The 22,193-nt window shown below is 35.1% G+C and overlaps 1 protein-coding gene across 3 annotated transcripts in view; it reads left to right on the top strand.

The window, feature by feature from the left end:
* Positions 1-22,193, top strand: part of pain (transient receptor potential cation channel family member painless) — a 122,813-nt gene that overhangs the window by 64,107 nt on the left and 36,513 nt on the right. Inside the window, exon 2 of one of the 3 annotated variants that reach the window (XM_073988544.1) lies at positions 10,009-10,069. The exons of the other annotated variants lie outside the window; for them this stretch is intronic. The gene's annotated coding sequence lies outside the window, so the exon portion shown is untranslated. The remainder of the gene's footprint in view (positions 1-10,008; positions 10,070-22,193) is intronic. 3 annotated transcript variants of the gene reach the window in all.

Genomic DNA, 22,193 nt, shown 5'->3' with positions numbered 1-22,193 from the left:
AAGATTATAGCTCTATCCGTTCACATAATACCAAATGGTATTAAATTTGGTAACTTTTAGTACTTTTCGTACCGTTCTAGTACGAATTTCCAAAAACCAAGCCTTATCTGTCACCTTCGGACCAAGAGTGACCCTCACCCAAAATTTCATGATTCTAGCTTCAGCCGTTTCGTCTGGGCGTTGATGAATCAATCAGTCAATCAGTCAGTGAATCAGTCACTCTACTCTTTTATTAATATAGATAACATTATAAAACACTATGCAGTTCTCTCTGTTGTCTCTACGTTTGTTCCGTACCTATACCGAAGACTGAATGTTTATGTTGGAGAACATTACGAAACAACAACAGATGTTTATGTTATACATACATACATTCTTTGTCTTATTATTTCGATCACTTGCATACGATTTTTATTCATTATTAATTAAAAAATGAAATAATGCACAAAATTTGCACGAAACATTCGGAGACTCTTTTTATTTAACAAGTGAAAGAAAATGAAACACAACTCAGGCACTGATATCGTTTTGTCACTTTTTGATTTTTCTTTCTACTCATTTGCATATCTTCATTTACAAATAAATTTTTGTCATTAATACCGTCAACAAATATTCGAACTATTTAATTTTTTGTTTGGAATCTGTTTTTACTAATTGTATACCATTCTTTTAAATGTAAATTAAACTAAATTTACAACCTTTTTACTCAGCGACAGAACAACTAATGAGAGAATATGTATTTGCTTTTGGCAGTGAACAGCTGTTCCTAGTTTTTGACACTTCATCAAAATGAGAAAGTTAAGCAGATTGTGGTTGGATTGCCCATCAGATAATTATGAAAATATTACCATATATCAAGATTTTGTGATTTGTTGTTGTTTTATATGGTGAACAGAATCAAAATTGGCAATATACATTATCGCCTTTAAAATAATATGTGCTCCACAAAAATTATTTGGTGCCAGACAAAATAAAATTTTGCCCACCACAAGTTAAAAAAATATTTTTTTTCTGCGTGTACTTAGGTGACCCACTACAGAACATTTGCCAAACTAAGGATCTATTTCCACTCATCTCTACTTTTTTCTTTTCTATCCCAATTTGAAGTATCGTGTCTTGACCATTAAAGCCCTGACTTTTCAATTCTGTACGTACCGGTATGTGATCCGTATTTATACACCTTTATAGTTTTGAGTTACCGATAAAAATCGGTAAAATTAAAATGCAAAATTATGAATGAAAAGTTCAAATAAAAATTGACAGCACTATTGCTATCGGTGGAACTTTACGACTACCTTCTTTTGGTCGCTAACTTACCAAAAATTAATTACCGAATGTATAATATACAGATTTTTGTCGGTACCTCAAAAAATGAATTAGAGAATCGCACTACTGATGTCGTTGTATAGCCGACCTTGATGTTCACCGTCGACGCATATAGGATCGTAGGTCCTCCGAAGAAATATTCTCTCCAAAACACCAAGCATAGCCTTACTTGTACGCTCAAGTACCGAGGCTGCGGAACCATTCATTAGCACGGGTAGTATCACTGTTTGGAAAAGTGCGATTTTCGTTCGAAGAAATGTGACTCTTTTAAACTGCTTACTTAGTCCCAAGAAGCTTTGGTAAATATTATTCTTCTTATTTCATATCTGATGTTGTTTGTTCACTTCGAGGTAGAGAAGTGATTAGCTATCAACTTCCATATCGGTCGGTATACATCGGTCCACGTTTTGATAAAGCCCCCATTGAACGGTATTTTGAGGGTTTTAGCCTCATTATCCCACCGAAATGCCTGAAATTTGATACTCAAACTTCATATGGGGTATAAAACTTTCCACCTGAAAATTGTCGGTATAGGTCTTTATATAGGCCCCATAGAACGGTACCTCCCGATTTTCGGTATTTTGAGGAATTTATCCCACCGAATTGGCTGACATTTGGTATTTAATCTTCCTTAGGGGTATAAAACTTTCCACTTGAAATGAATTGGTATAGGTCCACGTCTTCATATAGCCCCCATAGAACGGTACCTGCCGATTTTGGGTATTTTAAAGGTTATGGTCTCAATATAACCCCGAAATGTCTGAAATTTCGTATGTAGTGTTCATTTGGGTACAAAACTTTCCACCCGAAGTTTGTCAGGATAGGTCCCCGTCTTCATATAGCCCCCATAGAACGGTACCTCCCGATTTTCGGTATTTTGAAGGTTATGGCCTCAATATACCCCAGAAATGACCGAAATTTTGTATTTAGTCTTCGTTCCGGGTATACAACTTTCCACCTGAAATTTGTCGGTATAGGTCTACGTCTTCATATAGCCCCTATAGAACGGTCCTCCTGATTTTCGGTATTTTTATGGTTATGGCCTCAATATACCCCCGAAATGGCTGAAATTTCGTATTTAGTCTTCGTTCCGGGTTCCACCTGAATTTTGTCGGTGTAGGCCTACGTCTTCATATAGCCGCTATAGAACGGTACCTCCCGATTTTGGACACTTTTAAAGATTTACCCTCAATATACCACCAAAATGGTTGAAAGTTTGTATTTAGTCTTCGTTAGGGGTTTAAGAATTTCTTTCTGAAATTAGTCGGTATAGGTCCATGTCTGCATATAGCCTCTATAGAACGGTCCTCCCGATTTTCGGTATTTTGAAGGTTATGGCCTCAATATACCCCGAAATGACTGAAATTTTGTATTTGGTCTTCATTGCGGGTATAAAACTTTCCACCTGAAATTTGTCGGTATTGGTCTTTGTATAGCCCCCATAGAACGGCACTCACGGATTTTCGATATTTTTAACGTTTTAGCCAGGGGTACAAAACATTATAACAGGAACAAAACGTTCCTTGCAAAAAATCAGACAACATACGTCCACGTTTTGTCAAAGGCCCCATGTAAGGGTTACCACCCAATTTAAGATTTGAGTCACATTTTCCCACCGAATTGGTTGTTAATTGTAATTTTGTGTTCCATTGTGTTTGTATGTTTTTGCCAAATTTTCGAACCGAGATTGCCGTAATTCCGTATTGTGTTTAGCCAGAGGACAGAAGAAACAACGATTAACTCTTTTAAAGAGTGTTGCTATATTTTCCTTCTGAAGTTAATGTAACTTGGTATTTTGGAATCTCAATGTGTAGAAAATCTCCACACTGGAAATTATAAAGTGATTATCATCATTTAAGATATTATTCTCCTCCAAGGAATTATACTTAACGTTGACTAGTAGTTGCTAACTATTTATATTTAATTCAATACAGTGATGGTCGAGGGTATAACAAGTAAAAAAGTATCAATCGGCCTCAGGCTTTGTGCATTGAAACTTTCATATACGGACAGATCGGATATATTTCCGAATTTCGTGGTCCTTTTTGGACATTTGAAATTGCCGACAAAAATGTGGATTAGGATTAAAGTTCAAAAGTGTTGCGAGCGAAGTTCTTGAAGGAATGGACCGACTTAGTCCATTATGGAAGTGGACCTTATTTTGGGAGTCATATCTTTTCGATAGATATCGCTCTTTTCAGTCGGTCATCGGGAAACATAATATTGCTGTAAACACGACCACAACGAACAGTATCGGTACTCGTATACATTTTGGACTGAATCGGTTGAAATTGTCTGAAACGGATTTCGTCCAAACAACTTGGGGTCAAAAACCAATTTTTCGATGAGGCACATTTTGTTCGTATGAAATTGTATATACCCTCGTTAGCATAAATGCTGAGGGTATAAAAAGTTCGGCCCGAACTTATCGCCGTTCTTACTTGTTTTTAATTCTAAAAGCAATTCATATTTTTCCCAGAATTGTTGACCCGAAATTATGACCTTTCTTTCAAAAGATCGTAGTTCTAATTTATTGTTACAAACAATAGATTAAACCTTTTATTTCTGCCTCACACTTTTTCATATGAATACCAAATATGATTGCTCTGCATATTTGGTATTCAAAAATAATTTAATTTTTTTTACCTAACTCAAAGTGGGGAAAATGTAACAATATCAGAGTGTTTAACATTTCAATTTTTTTTCATTTTAGTAGTTGAGTGGTTGGTGGTCATCGTTGTTTTATTTCGGTTCCACTCTTTTTAAATGTCGGAGTTTTTTTACCACAAAAGAATTCCCTTCGTCAATAACAGCAGCGCATTTCCAAGATTCACAATTATCTGCTGTTGTTTGCCGTTTTGTGGTTTTCCACTCCAATTTCATTGTTGTCAACTTCGTGACACCGGATATCATGTTCTGTTTTATGTTTTACTCTTCCTTCGTCACCACTTTTGTTTTGTGTTTTTGGTTTTGTTCCACTTAATGTTTGTCACTTTTGTGTTTTTTTGGTACGACAGACAGTGTCATTTTATTTCATTTCAGGGGTTTTTGTTGTTTGTTGGTAATTAGTTGTTGTTGTTGCTGATGATTTTGCTCATCTGCATGTTTTTTTTACTCGGAAAGCTACAATGTAAATTATTTTGGTCATTGGCCTTTCATGGCGACCGCATAGTAAAATGAACCATAAACAAATAGAAATGTTACTTTGACATACTAGCCACACAGCCACACACACATAGGAACATAGATAGTTTTTTGTTGTTAATGGGTATTTTTAACGGGTAACACGTTTTCCAAATTGCCATTAATACAAAACATAAAAACCGGGGTTAAATTTAGATATTTGAGGGCATTTAAGATTCTGATAGCATTTCTGAATGGTCGGCCTACTGTAACAAGCCTCACTGTATAATCATTGAGAAAATTACTTAAATTATTTAATTTATATTGCACCCTTTCAGCCTATCTGACGCACTCATTCATTTTCTCAAAAGAAAATCAATCAATTATATCATTGGCACCTACATAAACACATTGCCACACTTTTGCTCCACTGAACTGGGGAAGGCATTGTAAGTCTTTACAAACACAAAGATTGTTCTTAATTAAAAGAGTATGCTCGCTCGCTCGTCCATTCCAAGGTCTGGTGGAATTGTTGATAATATGTAGTAAGGGAGTCGGTTTGTTTGCTGATGCAGCATACACATGTGGCACTATTATCAACACCACAAAGCCATCATCAACATCTAATAAGTGTCTGCTTTCATGGGGCATAGTTATTCTGCTTTCTTTAGTACACACCCCCACCCATCTGCCACTACTTACCCATCTGGAAAGTTCATTGAAAAGTAATTGTTGAACTTCGAATATCTTTTGTTTAACATAAGTTCATAGAGAATGTGAGCAAATGAAGAATAATTCCTTCCTCTTTTGTTTTGTTTCGTATTGTCTGAAATGTAAACAAAAGAATTTCACATAGCAGACAAGTGATTATTTGATACATTTCGAATGCAGAAAATGTGAAATTGTTTTGTATGAAAGGGGTTTTTGGTTGAAGATTGACAGAAAAAGAAATGAATTAAAGTCGATACGAAATGGAGTTTTCAACGACAGTTACAATTAGGCTGCAAGTTGCAAATAAGAAGTCCTTTCGTTTATAAAGAAAACTAAATACCAAACTTCAGCAATTTCGGTAAAACAATGTGGCTAACATTCAATATACCGAAATTCGGGAGGTACCGTTCTATGGGGGCTATATAAAACGTCGATCTATACGACTAATTTCTGGCGGAGAGTTTTTAGACTCAAAGAAGACTAAATACCAAATTTCGGCAAGATAATATGGCTAAAACCTAAAAAATACCGAAAATCAAGAGATACACTTCTATGAGGGATATTGGAAGAAGTGGGCCCATACTGATAATTCTTTTCTGGAATATTTTATAACCCCGTGGAAGACTTAATAACAAATTTCAGTCATTTCGGTGGGATATTGACGTCGCAATTGCGAAAATCGGGAGGTACCGTACTATGGGGGCTATGTCGAAACGTGGACCTATACCGACGAATTTTAGCCTGTAAGATTTTTAACTCCAACGTAGACTAAATACCAAATTTCAGCCATTTCGGTGGATTGTTGTGGCCACAACATTAAAAATACCGAAAATCGGAGGTACTGTTCTATGGAGAATATATTAAGGCGTGAACCTGTACGATAAATTTCTGGGGGAAAGTTTTAAACTATCAACGAAGACTAAATACCAAATTTCAGTTATTTCGGTGGAATATTGAGGTCACAACCTTCAAAATAACGAAAATCGGTAGGTACTGTTCTATAGCCCATTTGCAATACCAAACATCCTAGCTGTAATAGATACTTATATACGAAATTACAAAGCTTATCTTAAAAATTGCGAGCTGTATTTTGATTTTAACAGACAGACGGACCTGGCTATATCGACTTAGAATTTTACCCTGATAAAGAATATATATACTTTATAGGGTCTCCGACTAATATTTCGATGTATTACAAACGGAATGAATAATGTAACTATACCCTCCATGTTATGGTGGAGGGTATAAAAAAGTATATGTCTGCTTTGCCGACAGAAGAAACGTACGCAGGATTTCATATCCGAGGGAGGGGAGGGGAAAGAAAGTTTTCATATGAAGAAATCTCTGACCACGAGGACAGATTAACCCATTCTGATAAGAATATCTATCTTATAAACATTTTAATGGTAGTTGGTATACAATGTTAAGGCATTTTATTACCTCAGCATTTTTCTCTCTTTAAACTGCATAAAAAATATTTATCTGAAAAAACCCAACATGGTTTTCATTAGTTCATGAGTGTAACCCATATGACTTTTATGAATTAAATAGGAAGGAAAGAAAAAGAAGAATAACTCGAATCCCCGGGTGCCGATAACCTAAGAAAATAGTATTCGTTTGTCTTAAGAACGACAAAATTTTACTTCTTTACCAGAAGTGATAGACTCCATTCAAGCCAACTACAGACTTATAGACTCAAAATACTACTGTTTGAAACAACCAAACCCATATTTGGCTTTGACAAAACATGGTCGAACCCAAATTCACCTTTGGCCTCATACAAATTACTATGGAAACAAAAATCGCTAGTTTGATACGGGTTAACGTTAACCGATCGCCATAAAATTTCATACATTTGGCAGGTCGGATTTCTAAATTTGTTTGTGTTTGTGGGTCAGTCTAGTGGACTGAGGTACCTGAAGAAGTGAAACACTGTGGTCCATTTTCGAACTTAAACTAAGTTTGGACAATATATTACGAAGAGAAGATTTTATTCAATACAAAGAAAGCTAGGTTTAGGAAGTATCGACTTGCTCCTAAAATTTTTAATACCATCATATTTTTGTACCGCAACGAATACAAGTTGTTACAACAAAAGTCAATGGGATTCGAGAGCAGCTCTTAAACTTCACTTCTATGAAATTTTGTGTGTGGCATATACGGGGTTGACATATACATATAGACCAAATTCGAACTTGATCTATACGTTGTAGAAATATACTTTCTTAGTTTACCCTCTACAGAACCTTTGTCCTATAAGCTGATCTAAGAAAATATGTATTTCCATTCCACTCTATATGTTGCTTTACTTTTCCAATTTGGAATATTGTGTTTTTGATCTCGTTTTCCACTTGTCTTCTCCATCGAATCCTTGTATTTCCAGTTCTGCTTGTACCACCATGCGAACCATATTCATATGCTTTTTGGTAATGCTCATGACAAGGCATATCCTGTCGACACGTTTAACTATGCTGATGTCGTTGTATAGCAGATACAGCTCGTAGATCTTTCGAAGAATTTTTCTCTCAAACACACGAAGCACTGTGGGGCTGAAAAAATGCTCCTTTATAATCGACAAAAAATGGAAAGTGTCGATCTGCATCTCTTGGGTGTTTTCGAGTACATATTTAAAGCAGGTTAAATATCCTGACAATTGTTGATTTGCCAGGTCTAAAGCTCATTGGTATGGACCAATTATTTGGTTGATCATAGGCTTTAGTCGTTCGCACAATATACCTGACAATATCTTATAAGTAATAGGGAGCAGGCTTATGCCCCTGTAGTTAGAGCACACAGTCTTGTGGACGGGGCGCAGGATACTCAGGTTCCAATCGTCGGGTACGCATTCTTGCAGCCAGATGGTGTTGATTCATATACCTTATCAGCGTGTTGCCTCCGGTTTTTAACAGCTCGACTGTCAAGCCATCGCACAGTGGTCGAAATCACTGATCTAGCGGAGCGAAATTAATAACTTGCAAACGAATGGAGAGGAGCACAAACATAGTATGTGTCCGTGGTTACCCAGCAAAAAAAGTCCTCCCAAAATCATGGTTTTCGTAAGGGATTTTTGGCAAACGTAACTACTCTCAAACCTCCTTTCTTCCCCATTATTTTTACAAGGGCATGTCGCACTCAGTTTGTAGTTATTTTATGACCACTAGAATAACTAGTTATTCTGTGGCCACTAGAAGTTGAAAAGTAAGGCGAAAAAATTATATTTTTAGACAGTTGATGTAGAGAATTTGTTTTTAATTTCATCACACATCTTACTTTTATTTTACTTTGTTTTATTTCGCTGTCTGCCCGAATTGAACCCACGAACCCTGTGATTTCTATCCAAAGACACTACACACTATGCCACGCACACGAATATTATTTTTTAATTAAAAAACTCGCGTGCCGACGGTGAGCGTTGAACACACAACCCTAGGATTTATAGTCGGACACACACTCACTGTGTCACCGTCGTCATTACTTAGTGAGAAGTAAAGTAAGTAGGTTTACCTTGTAATTTTTTTAAAAAGTAACCCATTACTTTTCAGGTTATCTGTAAAGCGAAAAAAAGCTTGTTTACATTAAAGGGTTACGTAATGACTACCGGATCCAAATTTTTGCTGGGTAATAATGGACTAAATATGAACACCATCGACTAATATTTTGTTATAGCCCCATATAATGGTACCTCCTGATATTCGGTATTTTGAGGATTTAAATAACCCTTTCCTTCCCCTTTTAGGTACCTCCCGATTCCAGTATTTTGGGGGATTTAAGCTACATTTTCCGCCCAGATTAGGTGTAGTTTGGTATTTGGAGTTCCCAGTGGAAACAAACATTCTCCACCAAAAATTGTCGACAATATTTGGTATTTTGAAGATTTGTCCACATTTTCAGACCAAATAAGCTGAATTTTAGCATTGGATATTCTCGGTGATTATATATCTTCTCCACCAAAAATTGTGAATATAGGTCAACGTTTTGATATAGCCCCCATATAATTTTACTGTCCGATTTTGGTACGAGTATTGTGAGGATTTAAGCTACATTTTCCATGCATTTAATTACAAGATTTGCAGCTATTTGCATCCAAAAGTTGATTATGCGGAATCTAGGAAGTCCGATATAATTTGTCGAAAAAAAAAATTGAACTGGACATTAGAGATCTTTTTTATATTACACTAAAAACAGAAGAAAAATAATAATTTTTTGAAAATTTATTGCTATTTAATTATAATTAATTAATTATTTATGTACCTCTAGGCCCCAAACAATTTTGTTTTTCATTTAACTTACACACTTCTCTATTAACTAAAAATAAACTATGTTTAGTTTTATGAAGAGTTTATTTAACAATAAGCAAATATGAAATTAGATATTTTGCAAAAATTTTCTTAAAATCTGATGCAGCAAAGTTTCTTACATTTGATAGTAAATAGCTGAGAGAATAGTTACAACAACAACAAAGTAAAAACAAAATATTAGTCAACGGAGTTTTATAGTTAGATTTTTTGGCTTTCGCGCCGCTAGATCATACCTTTGGTCCATGACAGAAAAATCAACTGGAAAAATTTGTTCATCGATTGGACCATAATTGCTGCTTTTAGATAATTTTAGTGAAAATGCACCTTTGCCCTATACAAATTACAATGGAAACAAAGATCGCACGGAACGTAGGGGGTAGAAAATCAAAAAAAAAAAATGTGTCGCCCTAATGTAACATATTGACAATAAGGTCAAATACCAATTCTGTTATTCACTAAAGTTAGTTTCCTCTTTTCTCCTTTAGAAATACAGATTACAGTATTTTCTTTTTTATTAATTTTTAACCTATAATTTATTGTTTCGTTTCAGGTGAGCGATTAGACATCTTTACCTATCCCACCCCACAAAAAATCCGCTATCAAAACTTTCGGTATGTACTGGTATGCATCTGCAATCGTAAAAGTTTCCCGTTTTTATGAACTCATCATATGGTTTTATCTCAAGAACTGAACGTAAACAATTTCTAAATTTACAATCGATTTTGTTTATATTGACCAATAACGCCTAGCAGATAATATCAACATATTGCTACGTATTTGTACTTTTCGCACTTCTTTTATTAAGTAAAAAACTGCTGTTGTTTAATTTTTAAAGCAAACTCGAATAGACTGTTTGTTTGTTTATATACTGTGTAGAAGCAGTCATTAAATTCTACAAAATTATTTCACTTCAGGGTTCTCTGGATTTTGTGTGTGTGTAATAATGCAAACAATATGTATATATACGTATATATGTATATGTATGTATGTGTACATATGTATGTATGGCTATGTACTAAAGTCATACCGCATACAAACGGTATGTAGATATTTATGTCTGCGTATCGACAATGTGCATCCGTATACTGAAACTTTTAGTCCAGTCTACAGTAATAAAAGTTATGGGTATTAACACACTGTTTTCTAAGTTCTTTCATATATTTATGGCCTGTTTCACTAAGATGATTCGAATTCAAATTTTTTCGAAATACTACCAAATTTCTGTTTTCTGAATAAATATTTAATTCATTTTTTTTAAACAAGCAAAACATTCTACAATAATAGGAGTTTTATAGTAGTTCGGACGAATTTGAAATCGAACCGCTTTTTTATTGTAAATTTCGTGAACAACTACATATATAAATTGTAATTTTTTATTTTCATGACATAATGCAAACTTTACAACTTAGTTTAAATATATGGTAAATAACAAAAATGTTTTGCAATCGATGAATCCGAGTTTCACCCTATCAGAATTCGCGAACTGTTAACATATTCTATAAAGTATGACTGCAATTCTTTAAAATGAAGTGTTTTAGGAGGGATCCCATAATGTCGACCATTAAAATTAATTTTCGTGGAAGCTGTGTTGGCATCAATGTAGAAAAATGAGTAAAAATGGGTTGAAGCCAACAAGTTTTTTTATGTTCCAATACGATTTCTGGCTTAACCTTACATTTTATAGACCTATCCCCAAAGAAAAAATCACAGAATACTCCATGGGCAACAAGATTGTAGTGTATGATTTTTCGATATATCCACTGCATCCACCTAAAATTGATGCTGACATTTTGAAGCCGGAATTTCGGGGCTTTTTGAATTTTTTTAATAATCCGGACGCGCAAGAAGATAATATTCCAAACTCTTAACACGATTATAGAACTCGTGATTTTACGTCGTTTGATGCATATCTCATGAGTGTGCTCCTTACAGCATCCTAGTAACTGGAGTCGAAAGGCCAAAATTTAATGCGTGAATTTTCTTACAAAACCTATTTTTTGCGTGTAAAATTTACAACTGTCATTCCATATCCTTTGAAACCCGCGTGAATTTAGTTTTTTTAGCGGACGGTTCTAATGAAGCCTTCCGCGATCGAATCCATCTACTAAAACCGCGGATATAGATACCTTGAAAATCGGAAAATCAGCAAAAATATATTTTGACAAATCCGCGTACTAAATCGCGATTTTCTTTAAAATTTTTTACATAAATGGAATCCTTTACTGGCGATTATAATATTTGCGAAAACGCGTGTCATAAAAGAAAAGAGATACGCGAGTTATATGGGTCTTTCACAAAAAATTGAATGTGGAGGCACATCCGCGGTTCTTGAAGAATCTAATTAAAATTGTTATATTTTGAAGTATTTTTGATAGGCGCTGATGAAACCGGATGCGCATCAAAATCGTATGCACATTAGGGTTATGACTTTTTTACAACCTCATATCCCTGTATCATAGCGTGATGAGTTTTGCCATAAGATTACATAAAATCTTAATTATAAGCTGATTCGGTGAAAAAACCTCACGCACAAAATTGATTTTAAAATTTGAATTTATCAAAATTATGGACAATTTTTTGAAGTCACTGAAAACAGATATATAATTGAAAATAAACTTTAGAGCCACATGAGATAATTAAAATGACATAAAATTTATTTCACACTATTTTTCTTCAATTCTGAGTATCGTAAAAATGTCGTAAACGCTTTTATTCTAAAATATAATTTTTTAACAAAAAACAAAAAATTTTAAATTTTTCAAAATGACTTTTTTCGCGACTTTTTTAATATTTGAATGAAATAAACGTTAATATAGTTATTAGTAGGCTTATATTTACAACAAAAAATAATTTTTTGAAAAAAAAATTTTTTTCATTTCATATATGGTAACATGGGGCGGCTTCGCCACTGGGGCGCCTTCGCCAGCACCGATTTTCTTGATAATTATAACTGCTACAGAAATGCCGTTAAAGGGAAAATTGTGAGTTTAACGAAGATCTTTCATCTCCCAAAAATTGGCATTTCTATCAAATATATGATTGCTGATGCACGCGGTTTCATGTTTTTGGGGTATTGCGAAAAATATTCATGGTAGGTATATTTTGTGATATCTCGTATACCTTTAGTGATATCAAAATTATATTTTATACCGTTAATAGACAACTACTGAAGAATATAAATCCAGATAATTTGCATGATAAAAGTAATTATAAATGTCAATATATTCATATTATGAACTATGTAGGGGGTGGGGCGGCTTCGCCATGATAGGGGTGTTGTGGGTTAATGTGAGAAATATGTCAGGTTTTACTTAAATTGTTTATGCTATAGATATACCACGCTATAATGTGAAGTTGAAATCAAATATTGTGCTAAACCTATCTAATTTGGCAAAAATTTCATTTTTATGACTAAATTCAAGGTACCTACTTCAATTAACGGCTAGAATATGTTTCTTTTGTAAATTTTAGAATCATTTTTGATTATTAAATAGAAAACATGTTCCTTTTATGCATTATGTTGATATTTGGGAAGGAAGTATGGTAAATGCCAGTTTAAGAGTCCGTTGATATATATCCAATGTCGATGGCGAAGCTGCCCCATGGGTGGGGAGGCTTCGCCACTTTTTAGACATTTTGTAAATTCTCAAAAATAATATTTAAAAAAAAAATTATAATCATTTATATATCAAAACTTATAGTCAAGACATGCTAATATTCTTACCAAAAATAATATTTTAAAAACCTTAAAGATGTCGATATGAGAACATTTTGAAAAAAACGTGGCGAAGGCGCCCCATGTTACCATATTTTTTCAAAAAATTATTTTTTTAAAATCGATTTGTGCGTGAACTTTTTTTATATTTCAAGGGAATAAATGATAGCATAGTGATTAATAGGCAAAAGTTCATTCATCCCTGCTACAGGAAATCATTTTTGAGGAAAAATGTCAAAAAGTCATAACCCTAATGCACATTGCGCGACTTTTACCAACTTTAAACGGATGCGCATCAACCGACTTTAACTAATTTAGTCCGGTCAAAATAGACATGCGTATAAGGGGGAAATAGCAAAAATTCCCACAAAGCTGAATTTTGGTGGAGAGCTGGGGTTGGCCATTAGAAGCAACGTCCTAAAAGTCCCCATCGATCCCATGTGTGCAAAACAAATTATTGGGGGTCAAAGGTCATTTTTGGAGGCATTATTCAGTTTTTTTAATTTTTTTCAAAAACGGTAAGACTTAGCAAAAGCCGGCTAAAGTAAAAGTTGTAGATTCAATAATTGTCTACAAGAGTGGTCTTTAAATTCAAATTTAAAATAGTTTACGAAATATGAAAAAAATTGCAAATTAAAAAAAAACTCCACTTAGGACGGTTGGCGTTTTTTATTTGGGATGACGACTTCTGTTTTGTTTTTCAAAATAGTCAGGCTTAATCCCATGGTCGTTGTTTTAATATTTTATTAAAACAACTTTAATTTATTAAAGGGAAAATTGGCGATGTTTACTAAGGGGTAAGCAGGGAAGACTATAGTTTCAGATCTCGGCACAGATCTTCATCAGTTCCCTTGTTTCTTGTTTTTCGACAAGAAACTTTTTATACCCAAGTGTCAATTGCTCGCTCAAATAGATACGTGAGCAAAGAAACACTCTGATCGAGAATTTTTTGGCACTACCTAAACTCAATTACAATTGTGAGACCGGGCACCGTCGAAATGTTGTTTTGTTTTGTTTGCAAGTGAAGTTGCTCGAGTTTAGGTAGTGCCAAAGAAATTCTCGATCACAGTGTTTCTTTGCTCACATATCTATTTGAGCGAGCAATTGACACTTGGAAACGAAGCGCCCATTAGGATTATTTTCCATATTAATCGCCCCACCCTAGTGTATATGTTTCATGAGTCTTTTTCCAGATTTAACTTAAGGTGAAGTGCTGGTATATGCTATATTTGCAAGGCTTTAAACTGTACCGGTATGTCCAGAATATTTTGATTACCATTGGTTGGTTTAAGTTATACAATACTCCAGCATGGTTTAAACACTTTTGCGTTCGTTCAAACCAATTGTCGAAACAATTTTTTCACTCCCATTGAGACACCTCCAAAATACGTTTTTTAACGCTTCAACAGCATCTTCTGGCGACAAAAATGGTTTCCATGCTTTTTTGGGCTTCCTGTGCGGGAATAAGTCGGGGTTGTAAGGCGGATGACCTATCAATTCCACGTTTTGGCCTGTCAAAAAGGCGCTAGTTTGAGCCGATGTATGAGATCTCGCATGGTCATGATGTACAAGGAATCTTCGTCTTCTCTTGTTTGTTTTTCGAATTTCTCCGAAGTTTTCAGGTAAACAAATTGTGATGTACCACTCAGAATTGGCCGTCCTACGTTGCTCAAGCTGAATGTAAGTGTAATGCATCAGTGTTTTCTGACACAACGGCCATTTTTGGACGACCTTAGTTCGTCTTAGAGCGAACTACGGCCACGATTGAATTCATCAAACCGGGTTTTCACAGCACTGCAGGTGGTGTAGGACGTGGGTGCTTCATTGCCATACATAGATTTAATTTCATTGATGCACTCTTGCCGTGATAATCCACGTCGAAAGTTGTAAAGAATTGTGGGACGAAAATGTTCACATGTAAATGCCATTTGATTTTTTGCAATTTGTGTTTTCAACTCTTTGTAAACAACGCAACACATGGCCACACGTCAAACCGTACTGAATACGTTTATGCTAAAAATGTCAAACTTTCTAATGGAAATGTCAAACGGATCCTGACCTGGGTTTTGGTAATTGTCGGATCATAATTAAGGGTCGGAATGGGCAAAGCACATTATCTTCACTTCTATTAGCGGTATTTCAAAAACAAAGAACGAAATTCGGCATTGCCCTAACTCGCGATGAAGTATAGCGATTACAAACAAAACTAAAGTAAAATCACCACCAATCACTTACTGTTGAGAGTTCGATGTCGCTTTCTTGAATGGTTTTTGATTGCAGCAACGATGTTTGGGGAGAGGACTAAATTTACACTGTCGATGTTGTATGCGTAAGAGTGTACACAATCAAAGCCATTTGCACTTCTGGTGGTTGCCAATACCTGCAATCGAAGAAGAAAAGATCACCTTTACAATGATACAAAGTAGTCGTAGTTGTAGTTGGAGTCAATTTAGTCATGTCCGTCCGTCTATTTGTCTGTCTGGCTGGCACTCTCGAGCGGGTTAACCGATTTGAACCAAACTGTGGTCTCGTAATGTTTTATCCACACTTAGATCAAGTTCGAAGATGGGCCATATCGGTGCACTCCTTCGGGTACCACCCCCACAAATATTCAACAACGTCGTAATATTTCCTCCAGTCATAGATCAGATTAGAATATTGACTATAGGGTACAAGTTTTACAGCAGGTTGTGCTCGCGGCCCTCTTCACGATGGCACAATTTTTTTCATGGGCATAATTCCTGAGATAATGCCCACATCCACGGTGACCAACTAAATTGCCGGATAGGCGCGATAACTATCAAAAGGAGTGATTAACATTGGTAAAACCATTGCGCTTCGTAATATTTCTATCGAGCATAAATCATATTTGAATATGGACTATATAGGTCCAGTACTTCGGGTACCTCCCACACAAAATTTAAAAGATTTTGCAAAGTTGCTGTTTTGGGACATTGACTGTTTTAATCTTTACTGCAGGTAGTCCTCGCGGCTCATTTTACGACAGTATAATTTTTATCGCACTTGCTACAATTGGGTCTGAAAATCAAGCTAATAATATCAAAATAGCTTAAATCGGGCGGTACTGTTATATGGTGGTTATAGCCCACGTTTTGTGATAACGAACCATATATCAGTACCGCCCGATGTAAGGATTTGAGGTATTTGGAAGTTATTATGAGGTATTTGGAAGTTATTATCAACATTTTCGGCCTATATTGGTCGTTATTTTGAATTGAAGGTTTCTCATATGCTGGTATCGCCCGATTTCAGGTATTTTAAAATTATTACCTATATTTTCTGTCTAAATGCTAAATTAAGGTTTCGTAGTGATCAAAACATGTCTTCACCAAAAGTTGTTGAGATAGGACCACGCTTTGGTATGACCCCCGGTATACCACCGATTTTAAGTTGTTTTGTTTATATTTTAGGGCAAATTGCATGGCAATTGACATTTGTGATTCCCAGTGTTTAAAAATTTCTCCATTAAGAATTGTGGACATATACCGACTTTGTGGTATAGTCCCGTATAAAGGTGCAATCCGATTTCATGAACTTTGAAGTTTTTAGTTGACTTCTCCACTTATTGTAGACATTGGTACTTTCGTAACTGAAAAAACATATAGCCCCATAGAGCGGTACCTCCCGATTTTCGGTATTTTGAAGATTGTGGCCTCAATATCTCACCGAATTGGCTCTAATTTGGTATTTAGCTTTTCATGGGGGTTTCTTCATATAGTCCCCATAGTACTTAGTCCTCTTTGGGACCAAAAAACTTTAATCCAGAAATTTGTCAGTAAAGGTCCACGTTTTGATATAGCCCCCATATTTTCGTATTTTAAAGGTTGTAACCACATTTTCTCACCGAAATGGGTGAACTTTGCTATTTAGTCTTCTTTAGGTGTAAATTAACTTTCATCTAGAAGTTTAACAGTATAGGCCCGTGTTTTTATATTGCCCACATACGACGGCACTTCCCGATTTTAAGTATTTTGAAAATTCTAGTCTTCTATTCTGTCTTTTGTGGGGGAAGAAACATTCCCCCGGAAATTTTACCGTGTAGGTCCACGTTTTGATATAGCCATGACAGAACGGCAACTCCCGATTTTAGGTATATACGGCATTCCAGCAAAGAATTCTCGGTAAAGATCCATGTTTTGATATAGCCTTTATAATAAGTGCGATATTTTCCTACACAGATGGCTAAAATTCGGTAATAGTATTGGTTGGGGATATACAGCATTCTTAGAAAGCACCATAGAAAGTACCACCCGATTTTCGATATTTTGGTGGTTTTATCCACATTATTCTATCGGAATGTTTGAAATTTGGCGTACAGTATTCGATATGGGTACAAACCATGCCTACAGAGAATTGTGGGTAAAGAGACACGCTACAATATAGCTGTCACTGAAGATATATTTCGGGTTCATAGAAATGGTTAGAAAACCTCCACGCAAAATACGATCAATACCTTTTATATAAAACTCAATTGTCGTTTGTTGGTAATTGAATCAGTTGAAAACGGCTGGAGCGATTTGGATAATTTTTTGTGGAAATGTTAGTCATAGTACAGTTTAGGTTTTTATGCAAAGAAAAATTGGCCACGCCCACTTTTCCGCCCACTTTTATAAATATGTTACTACTAACTACTCAACAGATTTTCCTGAAATTTTCAGGGAACGTAGAGTGATGACCCCCTGTTGAAATAGGCTACACATTTGGTTGAATCGGGCGGGGTACCTCCCCTATGCCCTATTTTTGTAAAAATGCAATATTTGCAACAATTACAAATGTATCGCTTTGAAAATTAATTTCCGAGTCAATGCCGATTGTGTCTCCGACCTTAAGTGCTTATTTGGGGCATTAAGACTGGACAACGCCCACTTTTTTAAATATGTTATATCTACGAAACTACTGAATCGATTTTCCTGAAACTTTCAGCGAATGTACAGGGTTGGTCACCGATCAAAATAGGCTACATATTTTTATGCCCTATTTTTGTAAAAATGCAATATTTGCAACAAATGCGAATGTATCGGTTTCGGAATTTATTTGCGAGTCAATGGCGATTGTGTCTCCAACCTTACGTACTTATTTTGGGACTTAAGATCCGACCACGCTCACTTTCTAATTAGGTTATATCTACAAAACTACTGAAGGGATTTTCAAAGAAATCGCGATTTGTCTAAACTTTTAAATCTTTAAAAATAAAAATCAAATGTCGTTCGTTAGTCATGGCATCAGTTGAGAACGGCTGGACCAATTTCGATATTTTTTTATGCAAAGAAAATGTACGGCCACTTTTTTCAATTTTCAATTTTTATCATTTCTACAAAAGCTACTGAACCGATTTTCCTGAAATTGCCAGGGAATGTACAAGGATAGCCCCCGCTTAAAATAGGCTACAAATTCAGTTGAATTTCGGAAGGGGCGGGGTACTTCGCCTATACCCTACTTTCTTAAAAATGTTATATTTACAATAATTACGAATGCATCTATTTCGGAAGACCTTACCCACTTTTTTAGGATCCAATGACTTGACCACACCCACTTTTTAAAATATGTTACATCTACAAAACTACTGAACCGATTTTCCTGAAAATGTCAGGGAATGTACGGGCATATTTTCTTGAATTTTGAAGGGGGCATATTTGAAAAAACGCCTTACCTTTATGAATAAAAATCAAATGCTGTCATAACCCTACTTAGGTTTTTTGGAAAGAAAAGTTTACAACGCCCCCCGAAAACAGGTTACATATTTTATTGAATTCCAGAGGGAGCGGGGTACCTCCCTATGCGATATTTTTAAAAAACGTTATATTTGCAAAAATTATGCATGTATCGGATTAAAAATTTACGGATTAATCTACAATCTAGGTACTTCTTTAGGGCCTATAGGCCCGACCACGCCTGTTTTTATTAATATGTCATAACTCCAATACTACTGAAGGGATTTCCATAAAATTTGCGACAAAAGCTGAATGTTTTGAATATTATGAATTTCGGAAGAGGTGGGGTACCTTCCCCATGCTTTTCTGTTAAACGCTATATATAAACCAAATAAGTGTATGATTGTATCGGTTTCAGCATACATTTGGTAGGCAATTAAGTTGTGTGCACCTTAGGTACATATTTGGAGCCAAAATAACGGACCAGGCCTACTTTTTTAATTTGTTATATCTTGAAAACTGATGACCACGCCCACTCTTTTCAAAACATTATTTTTCCAAAACTACTGAACCTAATATTCAGAAAATGTTCAGGAATGTCCCGTGGTCCATATTTGTAGACGAATTCCGGGGCCGATTATTTTATAATCGCTATATTTGCTAAACTTATGAGTGCATCGGGTTGCAAATTAGTTTTCGAGACAACGGTGGTTGCGCCCCCGATCAAGAAAAACTATATATTTACAAATTTACTTGAATGGTGAGGTTCAACGGTCCATCAGCCATGAAAAGTCTCAATAATCTGAAGAATTCGATTTAACCACTTTTTAACCTTTAAAATTAGATCGCTTTAGGATAAAGACAGGGACATGGACGATAATAAATCCTAAAAAGCATAAATTGGCGAAAAAAAATCCGACAAAGTCCGTAAGAGAAAAGAAAGGTTACAGACAAAAAAATCCTTCTCGGTTTGACAATAGACCGAAGAAGTGAGGTAGAAAATAACTATTTTTGAATTTTCAAGCATAAAGTCGATAAAAAGTTGTCATTAAAACTCATTACGACGGGCCAGCAACGCGGACCGGTTTCTGCTAGTAGGTTAATATTTTGTTTTGCACGCAGGTACGAGTACCTCCTGATTTTACATATTTTCAGTTTGTGTATGCTTCGTCGAAATTGAATGGCTGCAACATGGTATTTTCGATTCTGAATGGGGAGAAAACATCGATGTTTCATTGGTTTTAAATATTCTTTAAAAGAAATTGATATACTCCAGTTAGCATATTCCTCTAATCCTAGGAATAAGCCTTAACGTGGTGCAGAATTTAGTACTTTCATAAACGAAAGGAAATTAATTTTTCCATTTTAGTTCCATACATCTCTTGGCGGGGGGTATAAAAAGTTCGGCCCTGCCGAACTTAACGCCGTTCTTACTTGTTACTTCTTTAATTAGAGTTTTTTTTTTAACTCTCCCCAATTTTCATTTTTAAATGAGTTGCAAATAAGGGAAATACCCATATGCTTTTGGTAAACATCTTTCATATGAATGTATGTACAAACTTTTATATATGAATATGCATAACAATATATGTATATATGTAAGCGATAGTATAAACAAACATTCGAATCAACAGATGCCTGGTATCCGTTTGTTGGAGTATTATAACGTACTCATTAAAAAAGAAATAAACAAATTATTTTCAATAGACATTAATTCACTTGATATAAAATTTTTATGTTTGCTAAAGATAAAGGCAAATATAAAATGGTCTTAAAAGAGTATAAATTTATGGTTGTGGTTTCCAATGAATTTTACTTTTTTCTGAACAGTAAAAATTGTGTGTATGAAAGGCATCCTTTCATAGTTATATGATAACCTACATAACAGGATGTAGCACTTTAAATGCGCCTTAAAGTACAAAGTTGCTCAGCTACGGATTTTTCAAAGCACTTAAACAATACTAAATTATTAACGCTAACGAATTTGCAAGATTCATTCGAAGGTCTTATATGGTCCTGGCTTAACCGACCTTAAACTATGTTTTTCTGTGTGGCCAAATAGGCCCCACATTAGAACACTGCTAGACTTACACAGGTTCACTAACGGCAACACCGACATATTAATTACCAAATATATGCAGCCCACAACTCTTTGTATACCGTCTCGAAGACAAGTGTTCAGTAAAATTTTAAATTTTCTACTTTATAAATGCGTATTATCACAGTTGTTTTTTTTCAGAATTTTTCTTTGGTTTTTCTTCATGCGTTGGTTTCGCTCAATTCAACATATTTACCCTCCTTATTTTTAAATTAATAATGTGGGTATACATGGCTACAAACATAAATACACATCAGATCAGTAATTGCCATTGAGCTGTAAGATTAATTGCTTAACCTTATTATTGGTCATCATTGCTGGCTGATTGGCATTATGAACTTTCATTTTATGCTGAGGTCAATAGCAGGCTTTTAAAATCAATGATTTACAAGAAATTCTGTTGTGGGGCCTAGCGAGGGAGGAACAACATAGCGCTTTGTTAAATTAAATTAGTTAATTTACACTTTGATTGTAAATTAGTGTATACGAGTATATGTACGTCTTTCATGGGTTTAAAGTTGTTACTTTTGAACTTTTTTGGTATATGAAAAGACGAAGATTTCTTAATATAATTATCACAATTTTATAATTTATTGGATTGATAATTAATTAATAATCCGCTAATGAGTTGCGCGAGAATAAAATTGGTAAATCCAGTACCAATGAAAACGTTTATGAGAAACAAGCATAAATTATATTATACCAGACTTGAAAATTGATATTTGATATGTGTGTTGATATGAAAATTCACCCTCAGTAATGCCGACATTTCCTGAGTATTTAAGCCATGAAAAACTTCTCTACAAAGTGGTGTCGTAAGACACGCCGTTCGGACTCGGCAATAAAAAGTAGGTCCCATATCATTGAGCCAATATGAATCGGCGTGCACTCATTGATATGAGAGAAGTCCCCCTTGTCCCATCAGGGATGTTGTGGGAACATATGTATGTATGTATGTGTGTTGATATGTCGTGTTCTTCTTTTCTATGGTAGATGTTTAGGCGGTGGCTTGTAGATTTTGGAGCATTTTTCCTTCTTTTTCCATTGCAACATATTTGACATACATACATATATGGTAGCAATCTATACAAGCTTGTCATGATCAATCCTGTTTGTGCGCTCCAATGAAGTATGTAGCGTATACTAATTTATTTTTATACCCTATACCACAATGTGGAAAAGGGTATTATAAGTTTGTTTTGCTAAAAATTCATGTAACACCGCGAAATATTCGTCGGAGACCCCCAATG

Source organism: Musca autumnalis, unplaced genomic scaffold (genome assembly GCF_047663935.1).
Source record: "Musca autumnalis isolate F117 unplaced genomic scaffold, ASM4766393v1 scaffold_5, whole genome shotgun sequence".
Classification (NCBI taxonomy): domain Eukaryota; kingdom Metazoa; phylum Arthropoda; class Insecta; order Diptera; family Muscidae; genus Musca; species Musca autumnalis.
Note: the sequence above shows the minus strand (reverse complement) of the source record. Positions and strands in the feature narration are given on the sequence as shown.